Source organism: Electrona antarctica (genome assembly GCF_951216825.1).
Source record: "Electrona antarctica genome assembly, chromosome: 10".
In the NCBI taxonomy this organism is placed as follows: Eukaryota; Metazoa; Chordata; class Actinopteri; order Myctophiformes; family Myctophidae; genus Electrona; species Electrona antarctica.
In genome coordinates this window covers 23,011,872-23,035,247 of record NC_136791.1, presented here as the reverse complement: position 1 = coordinate 23,035,247, position 23,376 = coordinate 23,011,872, and the positions used below count along the sequence as shown (strand labels likewise).

Below are 23,376 nucleotides of genomic sequence, written 5' to 3'. Positions count from 1 at the left end.
CGGGCGGCCACCGTGCATGTGTGTGTGCGTGCGTTGGTGCGTGCGTGTGCTCGCGCACGTGTGGTGGTTCTCAAACTTCTTACAAGGACCCTCAAATTGATATGTATTTGGCCGCACAGCACATTGCGATGTGTTGTGAGTCACAAGTTAGCACATCGCAATGTGTTGTGAGCTTAATATATTTTCTTTCTATTTTCAAATAACCAACGCACAACATAGGGTTCAAATTGGTTAATTTGAAACACCCGCAAGGACCCCTAGTTTAGAACCACTGATAAAGACTAGAGCACAGGTGGTAGAATGAGAGTTAGGGGGTTTAATAATACCCCCCCACCCCCTCCCTCCTCTCCCTCCACCCAAAAATAGAAGCCACACAGCTCCTGGCCCATAAAACTGTCACAGAGATATGTCTCTTCTGATGATGGCATCCAATTCTTTCTCCACCCCCCCAACCCCCCCTTCTTCTTTTTCCAACCTCCCATGTGTGCCAGGCGGCAGCTAGGCTGTTATCTCCTTCCTCCCTGCTATGTCTCCCTGCTCTTTAAGACAAAGGGTAATAAAGCTATAAATTGTTGTGTTCGGCGGAAGGTATGGACATTCTGTCCGGGAGACTGCTGTAAGAACTGCCATAAAGCACCCTCAAAGTCATAGATAAAGATTTACAGTTATTTAACATCCCCCCTCTTCCCCTAAATCACGGTGATAAGAGAATTAAGTGATGGGCTATAGGTTCTTTGTCCTTAGTTCTATTGATTTCCTCCCTTCGCCCCTCAGAAAGGGATCCTGAACATTATAATTATTGAGTCCTTGCCGGTTTGATGCCGAGGTCTGCGGAGTGTGGGGGGGGACGGGGGACGGGGGGGCGGCCACCGCGTCGATTCTAACGCAGTTAAAACAAAAGGCACCCGTTTTTCAATTTGGTAATGGGCTTCCAATTATGCCTCCTTTTACCTCGTTTGGTCAGAAGATTGTTTCGTCCGAGGCCTCCCTCCGCGCTATAAACGGCTGCTTTGGCCGCATGGTGACAGCTATAGGGGCCCCATAACAACTACGGTATGTGTGTGCCTCGCGTTCGGTAATGATCATTTGTCATATTTTGTCATCTGACATGACACTCTATTTGGAATAATACGCCTCATTGTACACAGCAGCAGTCACTGAAGACGTGAAGATAGACACGATCCTTATAACCACAGAGACGCGGTGGTGGAAAAAGTACTGAAATGTTTTACTTAAGTAGAAGTATCAATACTGCAATGTATCTGGGCCGTGGCTCAGCGGTCCAGGCATCTTGGCTGGTAGTCCGAGTGTGGCAGTGTGCCACGGGTTCGACTCCCGATCCCGACGGCCTTTACTGCATGTCACTCCCCCATCTCTCTCCCCCATTTCCTGTCAGCCTACTGCCTGTCTCTATAAAAAAATATCAAAAAAATAAAGGCGAAAGCCAAAAAAGAAAAATACTGCAATGTATAAATACTCTGTTACAAGTAAAAGTCCGGAATAAAAAATGCACTTGATTAAAAGTACAAAAGTACTGGTATCAAAATAGACTTAAAGTACAAAAAGTTAAAGTTCTCATTGTGCAGAATGTCCCATTTCACAAGTTCAAAATGAATAAAAAACCGTTGAAAACATTGGATCGGCTATTTTCAAATGGCAAAGTAACTAGTAACTAAAGTTTTCATGTAATTGTAGTGGAGTCAAATTACAATATTTTCCTCTGAGATGTAGTGGAGTATAGTAAAAGTAAAATCAGTGGAGACATCCTATCATAGGTGATTGACTGACTTCTTGATAGACTACTGTAACACCATAGAAAACTGATTATCATTTAATTGATCAATGATCGATTCCTTAGAACTGTATTATATGCTTTATTATTGGGCCGTAATTCTGTCGGATCGTGTACGCTGGTAATGATAGCAGACATTGGAGTGAAAATCACCCTCTTGTGAAGTGAGGGGGCGCCCACTGCATTTACATATTGGCCACATGCCGTCTTACGTGGTCATTTAGTGCACTAAGCAAACATTAAAGTCCATAGACTCATGGCTGGCAAACGATTTATGTTCATAAGTGCTAACATTGTAATATCCTCAACATCCCATATACGTGACTGACTGCCATCAAAAGCCATGCGTTGGAGGGGCTGGCGCCTTTCAAAACACACAGGCCTAATTGTATTCCATTCACAATGTTTTATGTTCAAAGCAGTCCTGCACTGGGTCTTTATTATAGCAGCCATAGTGTGAGACACTGTAAGCTCCTCGTGCTCGCATCACTTTCCCAGACTGTTTAGTCGATGCCTGCACGTGACCATATCCTCTGGGTGACCATTGACAGGCTCTCTACTACAGTACCTCCATAGACCAGACCATTATATCCATGTGATGGGTGGCCACATTACTGTGGACGGGTTAATGGACCATTATGTCTGACATAATAGTCAAAAAATCAACACCCGTGTGAAATGAGGGGCGCTCTTGTTATCGTGTTATTATCATTTAACCATGATACAATGTTTTAAAAAAAAAACATTCAATATATTTATATTGTATAAATTATATTTAATGTTTCCCTTCAATGACAACGGCGTTTAATGTGTTGATGTTTAATATACGTCTTATTTAGTGGAATTATCAGCTCTTATCATCATGCATCATCTCATACTCAGAATGCCTGTTGCTTGTGATTGGTTTAGCTGATTTGCTCGTTTACATATGACGTAAATTTTCCCTTCAATGTTGGCGTTTAATGTTTTGATGTTTAATTTAGCGGAATTCTGACGTCATTGTTCCGTTCACCATCAATGGCAAATCTTGAGACGTGTGGGGACAAAAGCTGGTGTTAACGCCCCTTAAAAATAGAGATGCACAATTGCCACGATATAGAAATTATGATCAGATGTCTGATTATTTGCAGGGTCATATCGGCCAATACCGATATTTGACATTATTATATTATATTTGTATTGAACTTTTATTTAAATGTCTTGCTTTGCTAGTGAAAGTAGATGGTAAGCCCCCCCACCCCACTAACAGCTGACGCTCTTAAAGAGACAGAGACAGAGACAGGCAGACTGACTGCTCTGCGAGTACAACCCATTGACGGTCACATAATTATTGTGTCATCAATGAGACCGATTCGATAGCAATATGGCACTTTTATGGCCCGATTTCAATACGCTACCGATTCTAGCGTGCATCTCTAGTCAAAAATATATATGGACACGTGATCTGATTCTGTAAGTCTATTTAGGGTCTAGAGTTAGGAGCAGTGCCTGTTCACCACCACGGAGGTTGTGGGTTAGAATCCACGGTGGTGCATCCGGCCTTGTCGAGCATCTATTCTACACACATACACAATAAGTTACCTTTCTCGGCCCCTCCCCTCTCACATTGTTTATATTGTGTTTAGGATCCAAGATGGCCGCAGCACTAGGAGGAGGGGGTGGGGCGGAGGTGAGCGAGCGGGGTCGACATATGCCCTTACTGAGCTGCATTCAAGACACTTGCCTTGTGTCTGACACCTGACTTGTGTCTGAACACAGCTTTGATGGATGTGTTGTGCCCCCCTCCCCCCATCAAAACAAAATGTTTGGTCAAACCATATGGGCTTCCATTGGAAATGCATTGGAGCGGCCATTAAACACAGACACAAGACAGGTGTCTTGAATGTGTGAACACAGCCCAGTAAGGGCATATTGTCAACCCCACCCACTCATCTCCGCCCCACCCCCTCCTGGTGCTGCGGCCATCTTGGATTCTAAAACACAATATAAACAAAGGGAGAGAGGTGGGGCCTAGAAAGGCCCTTATTGGACCATGCTCGGGGGGGAGGGAAGCCCGGCGAGGGATTGTCACTGCACACACTATGCTACTATGGCCCGGGGCGGCACCTCTCAGCAGGGAGTGTTGGGCGGCAGTGTTGATTTCGTCGACTAAAACTTAAGACGAAAAATGTCCGACTACCTTTTTTCACTGACGAAAACTAAATGGAAACCAAATGAAACCTAAGCTATGATGACTAAAACCAAGACTAAATATACTGACAATTTCGTCAACAAATAAAAACTAGACTAACGTTGTTAGGAAGGGACTAGTGGACAAGAGATCCAGTATAAGTCATTTTACACTTGGTTGCATGCTGAAAATAGCAGATCTACAAGCTACAAGTTTGTAGATCGGCTATTTTCAGCAAGTGTAAAGTCAGCCATTACAACGGCATCAAGGCCCGCCAAAATACATTTTAGTATTTTTAGACTAAAATCTTATGATATTTAGTCGACTAAAACTAGACGTAACACTAAAACATTCCAGGTGACTAAAATGTGACTAAAACTAAATTAAAACTATTCAAGAGACTACGACTAAAACTAAAATCAAAATTTGATGTCAAAATCAGTAAGTATTAATACGAAGGCTCTACATCCTCCCGGTGGAGGCTCCTCACTGGCGGGTCAGTCAGGAGGATACAACAGAAGTGACGACACACAGATGTGTGGGGATGAATCGATTGACATGACGACTACATTTGGCAGAAAAAAGGGTGTAAAAAGCAAAATAATTAACAAAAGAAAACGAGCAATACAGGCTGCATTGTAGTGTCCGCTGCATCCAGATTCCCAAACTTTGGTTTTCTTATGACTCTGGATTTGTTAACTGGAATCACTACATGCTCCACTCACGGCTTCAGTTTCATATATCATTCATAAACGGAACGTTTCCATAAGTAGCTTTATTTTTAGATTTCACTTATGCATTTTGCCGATTAGTCATTATAACATTACCCAACAGATGTGCACGTTGTGTAAAAGTGAGATGTGCGAGTGAGTCGAAGTTGGTTAATTTGCAGTGTGCACCGTTGAGACATTTAAGTTTAAGTTCATAAATCAATTCTTTTCTCCAGTGAAAAAGAAGTGACGTCTAGTTGGCTAGACATTTCACATCAATATGCACTTTAAAATGCATTAAAACTCAAAGATAACGTACCTGCTACAAAGGCATAACAGCACAGATAAGTTTAGAGTGATAGATTACAAATCTCAAACAAGCTTTATAAACCACTCTGCTGTGTATGCTTTAGAAGTATATATTATATGAGTCATATTCCTAAACATGCCAGACCAAGCTGTGAGCTTGTAGATCAGCTCCTTTCACCATACAAAGGAAAATAAAATAATCATTTAGTTTTAGTTTTATACATTTATTTTGAAAAATATTTGATTTTCTTTTGAACATTTCTGAGAAATCGTGTACAAATGGAAGAAAGACAGACAGTCAGTCAGTCATAAGCACACAGTACATGCATGCACCATATACTCTCATTTGATTTTGTCTCCCATTTAGTTGCTCTCTGTCTTTTTCTCTCTCTCTCACACTCTCTCACATACACACACGCGCACCCACGCACACATGCGTGCACGAACACACACGCTTGCCTCGGGCGCCACTGAGGGCCACAGCTCCACTTACCCCGTGGCTGACAGTTGGCTTCTTAACAAAGACACGGGGAATATAATTAAATCATATTTACCTTTGATACCAAGCCAGCTTGGTAATTAATTAATTCACCCAGGGTGTGCTGGAATTACATTTCACTGAGAGACATGGCGGAAAGTATATATATATTTTAATACAGCATACTTTGGGGACAAAACACAGCACTGCTCGCTCCCGTTTCTGTCCCTTCATCCACCTTCTTAGACGCGCAGAGTAAAGAATTTAAGTCTGTTGGAAACCGTATTCATTTCGTAGAATATTACTGTGACGAAAAATGTTCTGCAACAAAAAATAAGAACAACTAAGCTACAGTATGAGGACAATAATTATGACAAAATATATTGATAATTTCGTCAACAAATAAAAACAAACTTTCTTACTTAGTGCCTTTTATGCTGGCTGGCATGTAAGGCAGCAACAAAGGATCTCCATTCCTGTATGTTGTGGGCCAGAGTCTTTATAGAACCCCAGGTTCTATAAAGACAGTGGCCTTGTGGTTAGAGTGTCCGCCCTGAAACTGGGAGGTCGGGGGTTCGATCCCCGGCCGGGTCATACCAAAGACTGTAAAAAATGGGACCCAATACCTCCCTGCTTGGCACTCAGCATCAATGGGTTGGATTGGGGGGTCAAATCAACTAATGATTCCTGAGAGTGGCGCACGCTGCGGCTCACCGCTCCAAGAGATGGGTCAAATGCGGAGAACAAATTTCACTGCGGTAACGTGTGTGACTAATCGTACAACTTTGACTTTGACAGGTGTGATGCAGAGTCCTCCAGTCCTCCCTCCATAATATGGAGGGAGAACTCATATTATGGGTCTTTTGTAAATGTTGAGCGTAGCTGTGGTGTTTAGGCCTCATCAGCCAAGCAGAGGAGTGCCTGGGGAAGCCTCAGTGTCATCTCCACTGACCTGTTCCTGGGGCTGTGATATGTGATGTGTGGAGACTGCTAGGCCTGCACGCTATTAGGAGATCACACGATAACAATTCAATCATTGTTGAATATTGCTATGACAATATGTCTCGTGATAAGTAAACAAAATACTGTTTCTGCCTTATAGTTTGCTGCTAACATAACGGTCTCTCAAAGTGGGTGCCATGACACAAGTCCAGGGGTGCCGTAGACATTCTCTTGAGTGTGCAGGGTTTGATGAGGGCCCAGGTAGGGCCGGGCCTTCATTTTCGGGCCCGTTGAGAACTCTAGTTTTCGCCGGCTGCCGGGCGTGGCTGCACTAATAACTTTGGGGCAGGCCCGTCTAGAGTTTGAATGGACAGGTATCAGTCAAAAGGAAGACATCGAAGAGGAATCCTTCCTCTTCGGATGGGGAAGGATCAACATATCGAATGTCAGAACAGGTTCTGACATATTTTATCCATTGGAGATCTAAGGGTTTGAGGCCAGATGTAGAGTTTCTAGCCAATATTGATGACATCAGGGATCTCCATACTGTACTGTATATGGGCTTAACTGCGACAGCAGGTCGCATTTACTATGACAACAAGACCATGCTTTATACTTGGATTGTTGAAATGAAAAACACTAACGACACTAACACGACAACCTGACAACAAGTTGAATGATCCCTTTTGACTAGAAGGAAATATTTGAAGCACAGCAGTCTGAGACTGCATTGCTAAAGTAAAAGTATTTTGCGATATTGTAAAAGTACATTGCGCATCCCTAGTAACTGCTGTCAACATTTTCAGCACCCACAAGTATCCATTTGTGAGCATCCCATAGAGTATATATATAATAGAGACTGAACTGGCGCGAAGCTCCGCCCCCCCAGCTATTCATGTCAGTGGAAGTTGCTCAGTGGCGTTTTGAAGCACCCGGAAGACTGCCAGAAGTCCCTCCCAGGACCTCAACTTTGAGGTCCTGACATGTTATATTTTGGACCAAACAAATAATTACAAAGAAGAAAAACAACAAAAAAGTGTTGTAACCTGCCGTTTTTTTCTTCTTTCTAATTATTTGTTCGGCCCAATTTTTTTTGTTTGTTGTCATGATTTGTCACGACTCGAGTTGGCTTTGTCCGCGGCGTAAACGTCTTTAAATAAATACTTTCTGAAATGTCTATGAGGAAAATGAACGGAGAATCATTTCCTGGTCCATGGTAGGGGACGCTCTATAGACCATTTGCAGACCACGGCCATGTTTCCATCAGAGTTTGGAAGCAATCGTTTTCAGTAAAGCTTAAGCAATGTCCTGCTGCCTCTTGTATTATGTGCTAATTCAAAACAGGTGGTACACAGGGCAGTTGAGTGATATCTAACGAGCACTTCCAAACTCCAGCACTTAGAAAAAGAATCACCTGCAAGGACACTAGCTCATAACATGTCTACAGTGGATTTTTATGAATGGATAGAAAGAGAATAATTCAAGCTTTCCGTACAGCTGCAATGTTGGTGAGTTTGATGTTGTTTAATACAATCAGACTTTTCTGTTTGGATGAATGGGCTGCCAATGGAAGTTGCACCTAGGTAGCACCTTGCCATTAACTTATATGGTAAGTTGGTCTGCATATGGAGAATAGCATCTTTGGCAGAGTGCAGGTTGTATAATCCAGCGTTTGTCAAACCTTTTTCACGATGGTGGAAAGTAACTAAGTACTTTTACCTAAGTACTGTACTTAAGTACAATTTTGAGGTATTTGTACTTTAGCTTGTAGATCGGCTATTTTCAATATATTTTCTACACATTTTGAATGGGACATTCTGCCATATGAATACTTTTACTTTTAGTACTTTAAGTACATTTTGATGCCGATACTTTTGTACTTTTACTGAAGTACATTTTCAATTCCGTACTTTTACTTGTAACAAAGTAGTTCTAAATTGCAGTATTGGTACTTTTACTTAAGTAAAACAATTGAGTACTTTTTCCACCACTGCTTTTTCATCAGGAGGGCTGGAGTGGCACCTGTCAGCAGGGAGTGTTGTTGGACGGGAGGAGTAGGACGAAGACCTCCTCACTAGCAGGTGAGTCGATACGACACAACAGCAGTGACACTGACAACACAGAAATGTTCATTGCAGTGGCGTTTTTGGCAGCAAATTTTGCTTTTTAGTTTTAGTCATGGTTTCTTGATTAGTTTTCATTTAGTTTTAGTCACATTTTAGTCGACTAAGTCTACGGTTGATTTAGTCGAACAAAATGTATTTTGGTGGGCCTCGATGACGTCGCAATGACTTGCTGAAAATAGCCGATCTACAAGCCGACAACTGCGACGCGTTGTGAGCTTGTTGATAGCTTTAGTCGACGAAATCATCATGACTAAACTGGGGAGAAAAAGGGCGTAAAGAATTATTGGCTACACTAAATTTGTAACAATAATAATATCAATATATGTTTTTTTTTAAATACACACACAGACAGATTGGGATTGGTGCAAAATGAACACCTCAAGTGTTACAAGTTGCAAATCCTCTGACAAGTTGTGTGCACATTTGTGCACAGAAAAGAAATTGGGAAACAGAAAGCTCAGTGTTATTTCACTGCAATGTACAATACTGTATTGTCAACGTAAACTGGTTGTATGACGCATCTGTCTGTCACATCAACCATGTTATGCTTTTTGCTAGTAGGATCACGTTTAGAATTATGTTGGTGTCTCTGGAGTTTGTTCTGTGCATACTTTGATATAGCGGAGCCTCCATTTGCCTCGCGTGTTATTTTGTTGGAATGATTTTTCACAGTTTCGCCTCATGTCTGAGAGCGAGGGATTCGGGGCGCCCGTGTTGCATTTGGTTGATTGCATTCTATTGAAGGCAGCCTCCAAGCAAATTCTTCAGCGTCATCCTCTTGCCTTAGCAGAGAACATCAAGCATTTGAATCGATGAGCCTTCTCCGGCCATCACATTTTTTTCTCCAGATTGCTCGGCTACCACATTCAAGTAGAAAATATACGGCGCTATTGTTGTCATTGGCTTTTTTTCCCTCTTTCTTTCATTCATACTTTGTAAATTACCGCCGCTGCGAAATAAAAAGCATCCGAAAACCTCTTCCGTAAATTATCATCAATAAATAGTAATGAATCACTTATGGGAGTGAGAGACGTCTGATTTATAATTTGGTGCTGACTGCAGGAGGATATATTGCCCTGGGAGCTGCCTGGAAGCTTTGGTGAGGCCCTTTGGCTCGTTCATCATTCCACTCTCAGGCCATGTTTAATGGCTGCCTCTATAAGCCTTGCACTGTTCTGCCTACAGAGGGGCCATACCGCTCCCTCACTGTCAGCCCGCAGTCGGCACAGGCTCCCATAAAGTTTACTGACTAGGATACTTAATTATGGTAGCGTGCCGTTTATTGGAAATTGTTACAGTGCTAAGGCTTTCGAAAAGACATTCAAACGGTGGGTTGTTTTTTAGAGGCGTATAGCGTCTGTCTATTATTGGTAAAGGTAGGCGGTGTGTTATTGCCCAAGTTCGTTTTCTAAAGCGTGCATAATTGCTTTTCATCAACTTGCAATATATATTACTGCCTTCGGTAAAAGGTCAAGCGATGTTAATGTTTTCTCAACAGTCACTCCTCACATTCCCGTCGCCTGAGGAAAAATAAATTTAACAGACCTTTCTAAGAGTTGAAAATATGCTACTAATATATCTAACACATGCTAGCTAGCCAATTACTCAAGCTGTGACAGGACTGGCAACAACAAGGTGCAGGCTATGGTAGATACTGTCTCAAAGATTAACAGTGTTTTCTGTGTTTTGATTATAGCTTGCACCGATATACCTCGAATCGTCCCTCCGCTATATGCCAGCACGCACGTACACACAAACCTCCGCCCATCCCGTCGGGGTCAAATACACTGCGGACAGAAAAGAAGGAGGCGGGGCGTTTCATGTCCGCTGGCCGTGACCCCATATGGAGGGCAGTCGTGTGGTCACATTCCCTCCGCAATCTAAAACGGATTTACCCTAACCATACGCTGCAGACAGTCATAATGGTTAGTGATATTTGTGTGAACGCACCCAGCAATTAACAAGGGAGAAATGAGCATGGCCTTAACCTCCGGGGATCCCTCTGACGTTAACACCCCACACACTAAACCTCATCTCTCTCTCTCTCTCTCTCTCTCTCTCTCTCTCTCTCTCTCTCTCTCTCTCTCTCGCCCCTGTGTGCTTGGGGTCCAGTGGAAGTGATTTATCTTAGCGTGAAAAGACTTGTGTGATGATGCCGAGGCAGGATGAGGCCCCAGGCCCTTTGGCATTGAATGCTTCAGTGGCGTTTGCATGAAGTTCACGGCCCCGGAGCCATGATAAATGTCAAGTGCAACAAATGTCCTGTAAATAAGACAGAACGCTGCCAAATCCGTCGTCTGCTTATTGACTGGCGGAGCGGAAGGCGAGAGGAGAGCCGAGAGAGCATGGCGTGCATGTGAGCATATTGTAAACCCAAACTCGTCCTCTCTCTCTCTCTCTCTCTCTCTAGGAATGAAAAGGCCCAAACGATCCTGGATTCCGTAGATAGGATACAGGATACAGCCTATATACTCTCAGCAGTTATGAGCTTTTCTCTCTCTGGGTATTTTTTATCAGACCCGTGACGGAAATGTGAGGAACTGTATGAGGTGAAACCCATTAAAACGTCCTCATTAAAATGCTCTGTTTTCTGCTCCCTTGCCTATAAGACTAAATTGTCTTTAAAGTGCATCTGAAGATTGGAAGTGGCACAAAATGTCTAAAGTGCTAAATCTACCTAATCTTCTATATACTCTGTGTGCATGGATAGGATCATCTCCATTGATTTATAAAAAAAACAAAAATCTCGTACTTGTCAGCCCTATCCCATTAAATTCCTCTATTTTTCTAACTTTTAACTTTTGAGTTCACCCAGTGCTGCGTGCCTCCCCGTGGACTTAGCCTGGTTGGATTTGACTCGGTAAACATGGATGATCAAGGCCAGTGCTGCAAGGAAAATAACGTGTGAGCTTCTGCACTTAACAGGAGATCATCATCGCCTTCTTCAAAAGTCTTTGCTTCCTAGAAAAGCTGTACGCACTTTTCTCTCCGTGCCTCAAGGAGCTGGAGAGATTTGACGTTAAACTGTAAAAATGCTATTCTACGTTAAACCCTGAAGATGGTGCACTGCACGCCATGTGTCCCTGGCTGTTTTGTGGTGGACACACATACCTCCGCAGTGTGCTCATCCCTCCCACTCAAAGCCCCTTCTGGCCTGAGACCAATAGCCACATGTTTGCCTTGTCTGAGAGACACACACTGAGTCTGTTTGTTTATGAAGAGACACACTTTGAGATCATTTCACTAGACACACCCAAACAAACGCACACACACGCACGCATGTGCGCGCAACACGGGTGCAGAGTTGCAGACATGCTGAAATACCCTTAATGAAACAAACATTAATGCGTAATGACACGCATGCACACACACACACACACACACACACACACACACACACACACACACACACACACACACACACACACACCACACACACAGATGGAAGCACACCTTGTACCCTTATTTTAAAAAAAAAAGGCAGGCATGGTATCAGTCCAAAAAAAATTCATCAAAAGAATATACTCGCACGCCGAAGGCATTGCCTGCATTTACCCCTTTTTCTCTCTCTCTCTTTGGAGATGACAAGATGCCTTTATCTAATTGGTCGATGTCATTGGAGGACCCGGCTGAGTCAACTTGGGATTCAAGCGCATACTTCAAAGTACCATTTTATTTGATCAGCCCCTCTTTTCTCTCTCTTACCTCCCGGAATTTCCCTATTGGTCGAGCGAGGGAAGGAGCGGCGGCGGAGCCAGGGCTGTGTGCTATTAGAGTTATCTGGGGAAGTACAGTCCCTGTGTATATATATCACCTCCCGTGGTGTCATCCACCACTTGATAAACTGCATTTCCCGTCAGCGGAGGACATTGAAGGTTACAGCCCGAGATTAAAAAGAACAAAACAACCTCTGTTCCACTTCCAGAGTGGAATGGTGACACATTCCCCCCCTTCGGTTGGAAAGGAACGTTCAGAATCATTCTGATAATTCAGAATGGCAGGAGTCTGAGAGAGAGAGAGAGAGAGAGCTCCCCGTCGACGCATTCTTCCAGTAGTGATCATAAACAGTGATGTAATGACAGCCCTTCCGCCAACCCTGACACTTCCCATACGACCGCGAGCATCCGAGCACGGAGGACGGCCTCCTTTATACGTCTTAACCCATTCTGGACGGGGAACCCCTTTTGGTGTTTTTTTTTACAAGCTCATAGCGCGGCACAGAGTGCCGCATTACAAGCTTGTAGATCTGCTATTTTTTGGGAAAAATCATGAAAATGTGGTGCGAATGTGTGCTTCTCATGGGGATCCCTAGAAGAACATATTTTCAGGTGGGGCTCGGCGGCCAAATTCATATAATTCTAGGGGTTCTTGACATGAAATAGTTTGACCACCACTGATATAGAAACATAAGATTTTTCAGAAAACTCTTATGATTTAGAGAAGACATTTTGTAGAATTTGGTCTCTGGTCGAAATGGGTTAACTAACATAAAACATGCACATCGTGGCACTATATGCAAACATTTGCCTACATGCACTCAGCCGGATTAAACGGATGCATAAATTATTACACTTCATCTTTTTTTTTCCTTCATTTTTTCTTTGTGCTGTGTGTGTGTGTGTGACGGAGAGGTCGTCAGTTGTTCCAGTCCTTATCGTTGTCTTCAAATATCACCGGCATCACTCAGAGAGCTGGCCCTGCCCAGCGGGGGGGGGGGGAGACGTGCAGAGAGTGTTAGAGGGGCAGGGGCTGAAATCCCGTAAGAGGGCACTTTTGGACAAAAATAGCAGATCTACTATAGATCTACTGTAGATCTGCTATTTTCGGGGCGCAACCCAGCACTCTTTAGCTAGTGGAGATGGGGTGTATACGACATTTTTCAGGAGAAGTTCAGGAGGCTTTGGGGGGAAAAAAGCTATTCTCCTGAATGCTGCCTTTTCCGACATGGCATGGAAAGGAGCATTTCTTTCACCATAGTAAATGCTGCATTCGTGGTTCTGGAGAAGGGCAGTTGTTTTACAGACTGGGTAAAAGGGCAGGGGCTGAAGCCCCCTTTTGATATCTATTTGTGCACGTCCCTGGGGGGGGGGGGGGGGGGTATGGCCTGCTATATATCCGCCTCCCCTCGGCAGTGTGACCGTGAGCTGCATGGCGTGCGTTTGTTCACCAAGCTCCCAGACACGGCATGCAGGGGCGATTTACGAGCCTCTGGCTAGCGGGGTCTGATTAGAGCAGCGCTTGTAAAACGCATTTTGGCATGTACACAGGGCTTTACTGGAGCTCTGCCTGTCACATGTCAACCATACATCAGCATCACGGTGAGAGAGAGGTGAAACAAAAGAATGTTGGGTGGGTGTGGGGGGTTGGGGGGTGGGTGGATCGGGTGTGTCGTTTATTCCCCGGACCTTTAATTTGGAAAGAGTTCACGTCAAACGGTGGACCTGACATTTGGGTGATGCAAACAACATACACTGGGTTCGGGAGGAGGAGGTACAAAAACACAGGCTGCCTGACCCTTCCACGTTCACTGGTGCGTGCACTGATGCTTTCCGCCGTTTACCGACTAATATACGGTGCAAAGTTTGGATCCTCCCGATGGGGGAGAGCATGCGTTCTATTTGTAATCTATGTCCAAAACCTCTTCCAGATTGTTTCGTATTGTGCACCTGTGCAGAGAGCAGAACTGCTAATACTGCTGTTCTCTATTAAATTTGCCTTAATAAATATATAATGATAATTGGGACAAAGTCCCAGACCACTTCTCTGCGTACATGCTATCTTTACCCTTCTTCAACAATTCCTCTCTTATATAGCTTCTGGCTGAGCTCTCTTGTCTGGCAAGGCAACACAACAGGCCTCGTCCAGCCCGTTTTTCCTGGCCCGGTTCCAAAGACTGTGAGCCATGAGCCTCTCAGGAAGTATCCACGAGGTCTGCTACCTGTCACCTAACTTTCAGCGTGATTTGCGACAGGGCCCGTCTGACCAGAACAATTGCATTAACAAGCGCCGGAAGGCCCTGGGTGTCGGGCCCTGCTGATACCATGTGAGATCTTTATTAAATTACAATTATGAGACGACAAGTCCTCTCATTGTTCCACCTCTATGGCCGGCCGGCACTTGGACACGTGCCACTGTCACATGAATGTGAGGGGTGAGTCACGTCTCCGGGGGCTAGCCCTAGCTATTGCGCCTCCCGTCCGTCCGTCCGTCTGCCATATAGGACGAAAATCTGCAGGGGCGAAATATGGACTGGATACACACACAACATCCCAGACAATTAGATTTGTAAGACTGATTATCTCAAAAGAAGAAGAGCATTCTTCTTAACAAATTAACTGCTCGTGACGGAATGTTCCGCCAATTTGAATCCAACCGGCAACCGTGCTATTGGCGGAAAGTTACGTCAGATAAGCTTTATTATTGATATCGAACCGGATCGCTGATTTCTTTCTTTTTTTTTGCTTGGTCTTTCCTTCTTCAGCGATCGTAGACCGGTTCCACGCACGCGCACTGCAGCCATTCAGACTAAAAAGCTGAATAACTCTAAATCTACGGAGCTCTCCATGGTTTTGACAAAACGCACGATGTTCGGAGGTCTTTTCTGATTATCCGGTGATCTCGATTGGAACATTGGCGCTTCCTAGAGCAAGGATGGACTCATTTTAGCTCGCTAGCATTGACGCTAATTATTTATCATCTAAGATGGCCGCCCAAACCGGACGTGCATCCAGCGTGCAACACACTAAAACGAAGTAGATCCGGGCCGGCAGTCTAGCGTTGGCTCTTGCGTCCACCAGATGGCAGTAAACCTGTTAAATGACTGTGTCGCCTTCGTAAAACAAGAAGTGGCCCGTTGTCGTACTCCTGTTTATAGGAAACTAGCCGGAGCATGTATAGTGAATGGCTTAAGCATTATTTATACTTATAACTTCTTTATACTTATTTATATTATTTATACTATTGCGAGAAGGTGTCACTTGATTAAACCTAAAAGGTGTCGGTTGGTAAAACCTAAAAAGTGATAAAAAAAAAAGACAGCCACGTTAGTTTGCAGATCAGTTATTTTTTGTCAAAGTGACACTGTCATAATGTATCAGGATTTAGGCATTCAGCAGACACTTAATCCAGAGTGATTTGGTAAACATTATCAAATGCATAGAAATAGTAATCTAGGATATAAGGTAAACCAAGAACCTATCCTATAAGTGGTATTGGTGTCCACCTGAATAAAGACCTGGACTGGAAAGACAATACAGAGGCTGTGTACAAAAATGGACAGAGCAGACTGTATACCTCCTGAGGAGGCTCAAGTCTAACCCTAACTAAATGGAAACTAAATGGAAACTAAGCTATGATGGCTAAAACTAAGACTAAATGTATTGACAATTTCGTCAACAGATAAAAACTAGACTAAAATGCTAGGAAGGGGACTAGTGGACAAGAGACCCAGTATAAGTCATTTTACACTTAGTTGCATGCTGAAAATGGCAGATCTACAAGCTCAAGATCAACGCGTTGATCGGCTATTTTCAGTGTAAAAGCAGTCATTACGATGGCATCAAGGCCCACCAAAATACATTTCAGTCGACTAAATCAACTGCAGATTTAGTCGACTAAAATCTCATGATATTTAGTCAACTAAAACTAGACTAACACTAAAACATTCCAGGTGACTAAAATGTGACTAAAACTATTCAAGAGACTATACGACTAAAACTAAAATCAAAATTTGCTGCCAAAAACAACACTGCGGTTCCCCGCACTGGACATCATGAGGGGCGTTCATTAGCAACATTGTCAAGCAAATGTACAAGGAAGTAGCCTGGATAAACATTGAGCTGACCAGTCCGCCCGGGTGCATTAGTGTTATTTACAACCCACATGTAAATATCTAAATTGAGGCGGAGAGAATGCAACGGAAAAATCAAGTCCTCTCCTGGGTGCCGTTCAAGTCATGCTCGCACATAGTAATTCAACATAATGCGGATAGCGCGGTATGCGATCATGCCCTCCGCGGCTACGATATGCGTCATGCTTATAGCGTGCGTGTGGGCAGAGGAAGTGACATATACGCGCGCAAGGCAGCAAACGGTCCTGGAGGATCAATAAAACCGCACAGAGGGGATCGGGGGGGGGGATTTATTGCGACGTCCCATCGATCAATTAGGAAGCTGACTGTTCAAAGCACTCAGGGATGCCAATGGGTATTATAACTAAATCAGATGCTTGACAGAATTACTGTTTGGACGGGAAGACAAACTACTGTGGTGTGTCGGGCGTTTCTTTTTCGAAATCACCGTCCAACACCTTTTTCAAGTGTCTGAGGATTAAGGTTGGACAAAGACATGGTAGACAGAGAAAGATAAGGGTTCTTTTACTTAATTTTTATCCCACGATTTTGTAACTATCTAATGTGATCCTGGGCTCTACACACCCTCCGCCAACCTGGGGAGAGCAACGGACTTGAACTTCATGCATGAGTGTCCAAGTCATGTGTCATGTCAGGTGTCCAACCAGTTTCCCTGGTTGGACGTAGAGCGTGGAAGGAACACGTTATTCCAACCAGTTCCTTTCCCCTCCATCAGGCGCCCCGGCTGGCCAGGGGGAGGTAGTTTAGAGACCAGGATTACTGCATGTTTTGTGAGGGTATACATACCCTAGGAGACACGGGGAGAACATGCAAACTCCACACAGAAAAGCCCCTTCGCCAACCCTGCTTCGGGTATGGGCACTGATGACGCGGAGGAGAGAACACACCCCCAGCGCCCACAGCGTCCCGAGCGGGAATCGAACCCAGGACCTTCTAGCTGTGAGGCGACAGCACTACCGACCCTATAAGGGTTCTTTTAAAAGGCTGTATGGTTTCCGCAAAGAACCGTCCATCCGTTTTCATAGGTGAACATTCATCGAAAATAGCCGATCTATAAGCCCACAATGCAATGTGACACGCTTGTATATCATCAGCTATTTCGGACAAAGGGAATGTGCTGCAGAGAGAAATAAGGAGCGGACCGAGTAGAGACCCCTGAGGGACACCGGTTGATTAAATAGGTTGTAAGTGGTCATGGGTTCTTTATGGAACAATTTAAAATGAATGGTTCTTTTAAAGGCATCAATCTGAAGAACCACTTTTGGTTCCAGTTGGCACCTTTATTGTTTGTGTGTAGGTGTGGGAGACAGTGAATGCATTGGATTTATTGAGTGCAATCAAAGTTCAAATTGCTTGAGCCTTATATACACCATTTATGTGTGTGTGTGTGTATATATATAGAGCGCCGAAGTCCTGACATCACTCGCTCATCCCCTGGTTCTGCATGGTTCACTTCACGGAAGTAATTTCTCTATGGAGAATAACATGGGCTCATCTTAAAATCGTTTCATATAAGCGTTGTGGTCCAAAAATAAACAAGCTGTCTCTGCGTTATTGTCAGGGAGAGGCGTCTGTATCGTTTGCGACAGTCAATCACTCATATATGATACAGTTAAGTCTGTTTCTAGCGAAAATGTAACTAATTCAGTAGCAGTAATAATAGCATTTTCTCTCAGTCAGTTGATTCTTCATATCCATATGAGTGAAGCACACAGTACTTACGTATATGAGGCGATCTAAAATCCCCCTATGGGGATTACAATGCAAATAAAAAGTACATGAACCCGTGGATTTGTGCCCTCACTGCCTTCTACCGACATTGACGTCAGACTTTGGCGCTCTATACTGTATAACAACACCATGATGGTAAGCCCAAGACATGAATAGCCACATTTAAGTCCTGTCCTCCTTGACAGTGGTCAAGGAGGACAGGTATCTGACAAAAGCTGATACCTGCACGTGTGCTCCCGCATGCAAGGAAGCACACAGTTGTGTTTTGCACAGATGTTACATTTAAGCCCTACTGTAAATACTTTTTTGTATGATTAATGTGTGTAAAGCTCCAAATGTGTCGCATTGTGACTAACTGCGGTGAGCTTGTTTTAGATGTGCTGTTTTTTTTTGCCAATATTGAAATCATTTTTTTTAAATGTCAAAAGGTGCCTGTACAGGCCTCATCTTTAGCTTTTTAAGCTGCACAGAGTGGATGAAGTAAGGCGTTTTACATCTGTGGTTATTGCACCATCGCCATGTCTCCAAGAGCGTATAGAAGCAGAGATAGGACCCCCCCCCCCCCCCTCCAGTGACTCCTCTGAAGGAATGGAGTCATTTAGCGAGGCTCTCTCCCCACAACGCCTATCACTCAGAGCGAGCCGCTTTCAGCATGCACCTGATAATCATACATATTCCATGTGCCGGCGGGCCATAAATCTCTGTCCCGGTTCCATCTCTCAGTCGTTCATCAATCACGGCGAGGAGCAGGATGAAACACTGCCTGCTCGACGATATATCATATTAGTACCTGGGATGTTTACCGAGATAATGTGAGACAACAGCGCCGGGTGAAAAATAGCACCGCTGCATTCCTCAAATTAAAACCACTCCTTCTCCTCTTTCAGACCTCCCTAGGTTGTCTTCCCGCACCTATAGGGACACATGGCACAGTCCCCAAAACCCTTCAGATCTCCCCCGTGTTGTCTCCCCAACCCGATCCATCGAGCCGCAGTCCCGCCCCCTTTCACGACGACGACGCATGCATTTTTCCCATAGACATTTCAAAAAGTATTTATTTAAAGATCTGCCAACTCGGAATGTAACAAAACACAACATTTTGGGCTTGAACTAATAATTACAAAGAAGAAAAACAACAAAACAAAAGTGTTGTTTTCAGATGCATATTTTAGCGTGCTGATAAACTTTAAAATGAACTTGAATGAGATTAAAAACAGAGTAGATCTGTAATCAGAAAAGTAGCAGACCGGTGCGACCGATGTACAAGCTCATACCGCGCTGTGATGTTACGCATTGTGAACTTGTAGATCGGCTACATTCAGTAGGAACGTCAGGTTACGCTTTAAGCACTAAAACCCCCTGTTCCAAGACGTAATATTACGTCTTTAATAAAAGAATATATATATATATAGGCCTAATCTTTTTAATTTTCTTTTTTTTTTACAATAGAAACGCTGGCACCTGGCCAGCGTTTCTATTGTAATCTATTGGCATGGATTGTGTTTTAACCAAACATTATCACAGGGGCCTCATCACGCCCCAAAGAGGGGCCCAGAGCACAGGTTGGGAAGCACTGTAGAGTCTATTATATTCCCTACTGCTTTCAGAAGAACCCAGAGCTTGATTAAACAAACAGAAATATCTCCACGGGTGTCCCTTCCTCATCGCTGGCATTCACATAGCTAGCAACATGGCTTACTCTGGCACAGTTCCTGCAGTGGGTATAGCAAACCAACCGTTTTTACCATTAAGCCTCACCGGGACTTTTCTTTTGGCAGTGAGAGAATCACGTTCTGTGGCAGTTTTCTAACTAGCTACAGGCCGACAGAGAAGTCAATGAAAGCTACATTACAATGAGTCTTCTTACACATTAACGACACTTACACTATTGAATTTCTATCGGCGCGTCCTCAGGGCATGTATTATTCTGAAAATCATTAGCAGCAATTACCTCAAGGCCGTAACGTCTGTTGCAAATTTGCTACAGTCGTGGACGATTGAATTTCACCCAAAATGTGATCCATGATGCATGCCTGGCTCAGTGCAGTTTGACGATCCGCAAGTTAAAATTTTCAGTGCCTCATAATGTATCCACTGTATTCTAATGTTGAGAATTAGGCACTATTCTTTATCGAACAGCATTGCTCCTCTGGCTTTTTGAGTCACAGGTGCCTGTATTGCAGCTCAGCAGTGAAAATGGCCGATCTACAAGCTCACAACGTGTCGCAGCGAGGCGCACTGTGAACCTGTAGATCTGCTATTTTCAGAGCTGCTCAGTAAGGAAAAGGCAAAGGCCGTCGGGATCGGGAGTCAAACCCGCGGCACGCCGTCAGGCTGGCTCAGCAGCCTAGGTGCCCAGACGGTTGAGCTAACCGTCCAGGCCGTAGTAAACCTTCTTTAGGTGGGAATAGTTTGGACATAATAGCCTATATGTGAGACTGTTGGTCTGATAAAAATCACACCTGTGTGAACTGAGCGGTCAGCCGCGGCGCTTAGGAAATTGACGCCCTATAGGCCGCATCCAACGGCACACAAAATGAACCAGCAATGATGATCCGTGCAGCGGAGGTGGGCCGCGGGGCCCTTTAGGCTGCTCAACAGTGCCACTTTAGGTCAGCCAGCGGTATTGCAGCTGTACGTGCTCTAAAGAGACGGACAGACATACACGCACGGCCAGTCATTGGCACAGTTTATAGGCACCTCTCAAAAATGTAAAATAAATTATCTAATGGGCAAGATATTATTTCTGGGGGGTCCGTTTTGGCTGCCTGTTTCCTATACCCCTGCAGTATAGCATTGTAACACTAAAGGCCACCTCCCTCTCTAGTACAGTATGTGTACTCCTCCTTAGATTTAGAAATCTAATTTGCAGAGATGAATGCACTCCATTCCTGTTTGCTGTGATCAGGGGGGTGCCGCCACTGTGCCGAAAACAGCATTGCTTCCTCCTGATTATTGAATTTTTATGGCCAGGTAATTAATTGCCGATTCTCTGTTTTGTTCTATTTCTTCCCACTCTGACATTTTAATTTCGACAAAAAGCCGCGGTCTCTACACGGCCCCTTCTCCAGAGATCCTAATGGCCTATAAAACACGATGACTTATAGATATGGCGGAGACTTCACTTCGCCCAATGATTGTTTGAAACCTTGCTGATCACACAGAATTTAGTTCCCCTCCCGCACGCCCGCCTGCCTTCCTTCCTTCTCCCCTCCCTCCCTCCCCGACCATCTTATCCCCCACCCCAACCTCCTGAATTCATTTCTTGTCAATTAAACTGCGGCTATACGCTGTCCCCGTCTGAAGAATGGGAATCTATCAATGTGTCATCGACCAGGAATTCATTATTGGAAGCAGCCCCGGTAACTTTTCAAAAGCGTTGCCGAGGCCATTATTCCTTAAAGACGATTGTCATTACTTGACCGGGCAAGGGGGAGCGTCCTTGGCGTGCGTTGCATGCACTGCATTTAACCCGTTTAGACCTGAGGACGATTCTACAAAATATAACGTCTTCTAAATCCCGACAGTTTTCAGAAAAACTGCTGATATAGAAACATTTCTATATCAGCGGTTCTGGGTCGGTTCTGGGTCGCACACACCAAGACTTCAGTTCAAAATATTTATTGCATTTTTGAACAGGGACAAACGTTTCGGCTATCCAGCCTTCATCAGTGCCCATATGATGACCGAAACATTTGTCCCTGTTCAAAAATGCAATAAATATTTTGACCCACTACCGTTATTTTTATATGTTTTGAACGGGTAGCGCACCTACAGTCAGAGCGCGGTGGTCACATGAAGAGAAATATATCAGCGGTTCTCAAACTATTCCATGCCAAGGAGCCCCAGAATTATATGTAATTGGCCACCGACCCTCATCTCAAAATATGCTGCCGGATTTTTCAAAAATAGCAGATCTACAAGCTCGTAGCGCGGCACTCGGTGCCCTTCTATGAGCTTGTAGATCTCAAATCTTTCAACAGCTAAAGTATAACATAATGCTTAAGACACCAACAGGGGTTCCCGTTCGGAATGGGTTAAGGGCAGGGGGGAATCAATCGTGGCGGAGGGTGACAGACGCCATATCTCATGGCGGACAGGTTTGAATGCTTATATCAAATCAGAATCCTTAGCTGCCACAGGGAACATTAGTTACCCTGGTGTCACACACAGGCACATGCTACAGCCCACAGCCAGGCAGGCAGGGAGGGAGGGAAGCTTTGTTATTCTCAGCAGCACTGCTGCTACTCTGAAAGGGGGAGCTGTGAAACATATTGAATGCAAAATATGTGTTTGCTTAATTTTAGTGGCAGCGTTTTTGTTTTGTTTTGTCATGTCGGTGTTGTCACTCAGTGGTACTCATGCACAAGCTTAAAAGCTAATAACTCAGGTTTGTGTTAATGTGCCAATGATAAAACAAAGGCGACAGAGACACACACACCTCTGCACCAAAAATGTGTGTGTGTGTGTGTGTGTGTGTGTGTGTGTGTGTGTGTGTGTGTGTGTGTGTGTGTGTGTGTGTGTGTGTGTGTGTGTGTGTGTGTGTGTGTGTGTGTGTGTGTGTGTGTGTGTGTGTGTGTGTGTGTGTGTGTGTGTGTCACACAATGATACCTTTTTACAAATGACACATAGAAATATATATTTGGTGGCTGCACGGTGGCACAGTCTGTAGTGTTGTCACCTCACAGCTAGAAGGTCCTGGGTTTGATTCCCGCGGGGGACGCTGGGGTTGGCGAGAGGGCCGTTCTGTGTGGAGTTTGCATGTTCTCCCTGTGTCTCCTATAGGGTAGGTACAATCACAACAAACATGAAGTAATCCTGGTCTCTAAACTGCCTCCCCCTGACCAAACTGGTTGGAATAACGTGTTCTTTCCACGCGCTACATCCATTTGTTTGTAAAGTATTGTATTTGTTTTTGTTTTTTTAAGATAATTCTTTGTATTATTATCACTGCCTGTCTGTGTGTTTAATAATGCAACATTTAAATAACAATAATTTCTGGTTTGTTACACAACAGAGAAAATGATAATTGTCTTCATAGTCATTTACTAGTTGATTACACTCATTGTATACAAATCCATTTTCCAATGAAGACACAGACGAGAGGCTGATGATAGGAGTTACCGCCGTCCATTGCAAAACATCCTGCGAGTGTTGTTGCATTCTGTCTGTGCTCTGGAGCAGGGGCTCCCAAACCTTTTCATGTCAAGGACTGCCAAATTGACACTAATTAGCCCGCGGACCCCCA

General features: G+C 44.1%; 1 long non-coding RNA gene across 2 annotated transcripts in view; it reads left to right on the top strand.

Annotated features, from left to right (window-relative positions):
* Positions 1–23,376, top strand: part of LOC306930902 — a 97,161-nt gene that overhangs the window by 29,481 nt on the left and 44,304 nt on the right. For both annotated transcript variants that reach the window (XR_013790927.1, XR_013790928.1), the window contains exon 3: positions 8,407–8,482. This is a non-coding gene — a long non-coding RNA (uncharacterized lncRNA). The remainder of the gene's footprint in view (positions 1–8,406; positions 8,483–23,376) is intronic.